We start from the raw sequence: 5,669 nt of genomic DNA on the forward strand, positions 1-5,669 counted from the left end.
ATAGGCATTAAAGTTATTCAAATTCGTCTTGCCTTGTATTTGCTTCATTATTCTGCTTTATGACATTAACAGTAATGGCATTGTTTATCCATTCTTCTATCCTAGTGAGTACAACTTTTCATCCTGATTTTACCTGAGTAGTTTCAGGTTTTATTTTAGAATGATGACTGGTGGTCCCAGGTGATAACATAGAAATAACATGGTTTTGCACAAAAACTGTATTTTTATTTACTATAAAGAATTTGTTTCAGACATACTGATGTACTAAGCAGAATTTCCCATGCATGAAACAAACAGCTGGCTGTGTTAAGTAGTAAGGGGTGATGTTATTAGGAGGTACCCTCCAAGTGTTCCCTTGTCAATGTTAAGAAGAGCACTTCCAATATTCCTTCATCAACGCCAAGGAAAAACATAGCCAGTCCCTCCTGACTGTGGAAGTAACCCAGACATGAGTATGGTGGAAACAGTGGGTTTATTGTCCTGCTCTAAACTTTGGTGATCAGGCATGGGGCTGACCAATGGGTGCCGCTAATTAGCCCTGATTTTATCATTTGCCATATGTTATATCCCTTTTTCCCCCTCTCAAGTTCTTCCCCTTTATCACCCCCCATTTTTTCCCAAATAACCCATTTCTCTTTACTTTCACCACACTGGCTCCAGTTTTGCTGAGCTGATGACTGGCAGATCCTCATACTGTTACCTTGTTAGCATAGGCCTAAATCAAGGTTAACCACCTGCATGGACTTTACTTTCCCTTTGGTATCAGGAATGCTTGGCAGTTTCTCACAACGCTCTCTTATTAGAGTAACTGTATCATGAAGGTAGGCCAGTTGTCTGCACAGCTCAACAGGTTGAACATGTTAAACAACATTAGCGTGAGCAGAAAAGTCATGAAGCTTAGAGACACTGTATAAAGTGTAAGCTACTCGTGCAGCGTGCCCTCGGGTCAGCCAGCCGGTACATGCATGCCTCTGCAGTGTGTGGCCAGTCAGCACGTCTGTCTTTGCTGTTTGGGCAGTCATATTGAGGGAGGTCTTGCCACAGAGACAGTAATTACTTGATGGAGGATGTGCAATAGTTGGAGGAGGGAATGAAACATCACATGGAAGATACGAGAGTAATGTTACAGACAAAGAAAAGATATGTCCTGTTGTGACCACATCGAAATCCTTCATGGCTTACCCTTTCACTTAATTGTACCACTTGCAGTCTAGACAGCTCTTCTGCAAAGCTGGTAACAACGGCGCCGCGCTCCATGATTGCACTGCTCACCACACCGAGCTACTGAAATACAGTTCCTCTGACACTGAGAAGGAGAAAAAAAATAACTTTTTTTTTTAATATATATCTCTGAGCGCACTTTGCAAATCTAAATGAGGGGACAATGGTTTCATGGAAGCACACCTGAGCAGCCAGCCATCTCCCCGTGGGTGCCTGCCCTCCAGCATGGGTCTGCTGTGACACCAGGACCTGGCACCTGACCTTTCACCGCCTGACCGGCCAGGCACCTGTGAACAAATGACACCCTCTTGGAAGGCAAGTGTAGGCCTTGAAGAGCTATCAGCAATCTCTGGCGATGGCTCAGCCTGGGAGGGTCTGTTTAACTTGTTTTGCCATGTCTCTGGGTGATGAAATTAAGTTTCTCCGTGGGAGGGGGCTGCTTTGCACACAGCAGGGGAGAGGCATTTACAGAAAATAAACCATGAGCTGACAGAATAGCACCTGCCGCTGATAAACGCACGGTACCTCACGTGTTTGGGGTCTCAGCGACCGGCGCCGCAACGCTCCAGAGAGGAAGCGATGGCTCGGGGCCTCCGGCGCCTTCCCTCTCCTCCCGGGCTCCCTGCCCTCGGCCCCGCAGCAACGTCCCAACCGCCGCGGCGGCGGGCACGGCCCCTCACGCTGCAACGGCCGACGAGGGCGCCAGCGGCCGCGGTCCCACTCCCGCCCCTGCTGCCTCCGCTGGGGGAGGGGGAGGGCGGTGCCTGCTCGCCGGAGTCGTGTGCCTCATGGGGGGAGGAACCGGCGGGGTAGAACTGCCCTTTCTCGGGGGTGTGGGCGGATTCGGCTGGTGTTTGGGGCCCATTTGTCGCAAGGAAGACCGTGGAAGCCGGGAGCACCTGTGGCAGAGCCCCAGTGAGGCACCTGGGGTGTGAGATGAGGCTGAGGGGGGCCTGGCTGCTGCCTTCCCCACTTTCCTCAGCAGGGCACAGCAAAAGGGCTGGAGGCAGCTGACATTACATGTAACAACAGAAATTCTAACTAGCTGTGAGGGAAGAATGATTAACAGTGGGAGTGATTAAGCACTGGAGCAACTTGCCCAGAGAAGCGGTGGGATCTCTGTCCTTGGAGATTTTCAAAGCTTGGCTGGACAATGCCCTGACCAATGTGATCTGACTTGAAGGTGTTCCTGCTCAGCGCAAGAGGTAGGACTAGGTGACTTCTGGAGACTCCTTCAAACCTGTGATCCTAAAAATCTCCATGCCAGCCGGTGTGCTTTCCACATGATAACCCAAATCTGTGTCAACCTGTGTCCCCAGACACCCAGGCCAAGTCACTAGCTGTGCCTTGCAGCCTCTCGCAGTCCAGCTCCTGATCCTACAGCACCCTCACGTACTTAGAGGAGAGCTCCAGGCTCTTGGCACTGTTGCCATCTTTAAGTTCCTTGATAGCCTCAGAGCAGTTCCCCAATTGCAAGTTTGTGAAGACAGTGTAATAACATGGATTTCATAGGAGATGAGGGGGGTAGCATGATGAAATCTTTCGTTATTAGGAAAATGTAATATTCAGGGTGTGGGGAAGGCAGCATCTCTGCTGTTGCTTGTCCCAAACTGAGAAATATCAGCTGTATTATTGATGTTAAAAACCTCTTTGAAATGGACTGGAAGCATGCATTTCACACACAGCATTTCTCCTGTTTGTTTTCTCTGAATACTGCACAGCTTCTTAAAAATAAGCATTCTGCAGGGAGCTTCTTTAGCTGAAACTAATGAGCCAGGTTTTGTAACTATGGGATACCGCATGTGGGACAGATCTGCAGGTTATGTAAGCAGCTTGTACAGAAGAGATGTGAAAACCTGTCTGTATTCTTCCCCAAATATACTAATGCCTGAGTAGTCAGGGTCAGCACAGGGTGTCTCCAGCCATGCTGGGGAGCCGAACTCTCCTGCCATTTAAAGCAGGGAGCCGTATGTGTCATGGTTTCTGGGGCCCCTGATAAATTGCTCCCTGGCTTGGTTGGTTGACTTTGGTGATGATGAATACCCTGGTTTCATACCCATTCATCCCCATCTGCCTTCATCCCCCCTAGTGTACAAGTAAGGAGTTCACAGGCAATGTGTAAGCTTTTCTCCAGATCTTTAAAAAGCCTTATTTAGGCAGGATTCCTCACACCTGCAGAAAAGGGAGAAAGGTTTGCCCCGCAGAAGGAAGGAGGCATCTTCTACACGTAACTCCTAGCTGCTCAGCCCAGGCAAAGCGTCTCTAGTTTAGGCAAAATCTGATGTTGAGTATTATCATAGCTAGCTTTCTCAGCACTGTATTAAAATCACTGTAGTTAACAGCTGTCACAGCCATAGTCACTCCCGGAAATGTCCACAAGAGGGGGCCGCTCTCCTGAATTGTCGCAAAGAAGACTTCTAGGTGGTTCAGCTCTAACCATAATACAGGCATACCTCATTTTATTGCGCTTTGCTTTATTGCACTTCGCAGATATTGCGTTTTTTACAAATTGAAGGTTTGTGGCAACCCTGCGTTGAGCAAGTCTATCGACGCCATTTTTCCAACAGCATGTGCTCACTTTATGTCTCTGTGTCACATTTTGGTAATTCTCGCAATATTTCAAACTTTTTCATTATTATTATATCTGTTATGGAGATCTGTGATCAGTGATCTTTGATGTTACTGTTGGAATTGTTTTGGGGTGCCACAAACCACACCTATATAAGACCGTGAACTTAATTGATAAATGTTGTGTGCCTTCTGACTGCTCCACTGACTGGCTCTTCCCCTGTCTCTCTCCCTCTCCTCAGGCCTCGCTGTTCCCTGGGACACAACAATATTGAAATTAGGGCAATTAATAACCCTACAATGCCCTCTAAGTGTTCAAGTGAAAGGAAGAGTCACATGTCTCTCGCTTTTGATTTAAAACTAGAAAAGATGAAGCTAAGTGAGGAAGGCATGTTGAAAGCCGAGCTAGGCCGAAAGCTAGGCCTCTTGCACCAGACAGTTAGCCAAGTTGTGACTGCAAAGGAAAAGTCCTTGAAGGAAATTCAAAGTGCTACTCCAGGGAACACACGAATGATAAGGAAGCGAAACAGCCTTATTGCTGATATGGAGAAAGTTTTAGTGGTCTGGATAGAAGATCCAACCAGACACAACATTCCCTTAAGCCAAAGCCTCATCCAGAGCAAGGCCCGAACTCTCTTCACTTCTATGAAGGCTGAGAGAGGTGAGGGAGCTGCAGAAGAAAAGTTTGAAGCTAGCAGAGGTTGGTTTATGAGGTTTAAGGAAAGAAGCCATCTCCATAACACAAAAATGCAAGGTGAAGCAGCAAGTGCTGATGTAGAAGCTGCAGCAAGTTATCCCGAAGATCTAGCTAAGAGAACTGATGAAGGTGGCTACACTAAACAACAGATTTTCAATGTAGATGAAACAGCCTTGTATTGGAAGAAGATGCCATCTAGGACTTTCATAGCTAGAGAGGAGAAGTCCATGCCTGGCTTCAAAGCTTCAAAGGACAGGCTGACTCTCTTGTTAGGGGCTAATGCAGCTGGTGACTTTAAGTTGAAGCCAATGCTCATTTACCATGCCCAAAATCCTAGGGCCCTTAAGAACTATGCTCAGTCTGCTCTGCCTGTGCTCTATAAATGGAACAACAAAGCCTGGATGACAGCACATGTGTTTACAACATGGTTTACTGACTATTTTAAGCTCACTGCTGAGACCTACTGCTCAGAAAAAAAGATTCCTTTCAAAATATTCCTGCTCATTGACAATGCACCTGGTCACCCAAGAGCTCTGATGGAGAGGTACAACGAGATTCATGTTGTTTTTGTGCCTGCTAACACAACATCCATTCTGCAGCCCATGGATCAAGAGGTAATTTCAACTTTCAAGTCTTATTATTTAAGAAATACATTTTGTAAGGCTAGAGCTGCCATAGATAGTGATTCCTCTGATGGATCTGGGCAAAGTAAATAGAAAACCTTCTGGAGAGGATTCAGCATTCTAGATGCCATGAAGAACATTGGTGGTTCACAGGAGGAGATCAAAATATCAACATTCACAGGAGTTTGGAAGAAGTTGATTCCAGCCCTCATGGATGACTTTGAGGGGTTCAAGCCTTCAGTGGAGGAAGTAACGGCAGATGTGGTGGAAATAGCAAGAGAACTAGAATTAGAAGTGGAGCCTGAAGATGTGACTGAATTGCTGCAATCTCATGATAAAACCTGAATGGATGAGGACTTGCTTCTTATGGATGAGCAAAGAAAGTGGTTTCTTGAGATGGACTCTACTGTTGGTGAAGATGCTGTGAACATTGTTGAAATGACAACAAAGGATTTAGAATATGACATGAACTTAGTTGATAAAGCAGCAGCAGGGTTGGAGAGGACTGACTCCAATTTGGAAAGAAGTTCTGTTGTGGGTGAAATGCTATCAAACGGCAT

The sequence above is a fragment of the Apteryx mantelli genome, chromosome 2 (genome assembly GCF_036417845.1).
Source record: "Apteryx mantelli isolate bAptMan1 chromosome 2, bAptMan1.hap1, whole genome shotgun sequence".
Lineage (NCBI taxonomy): Eukaryota > Metazoa > Chordata > Aves > Apterygiformes > Apterygidae > Apteryx > Apteryx mantelli.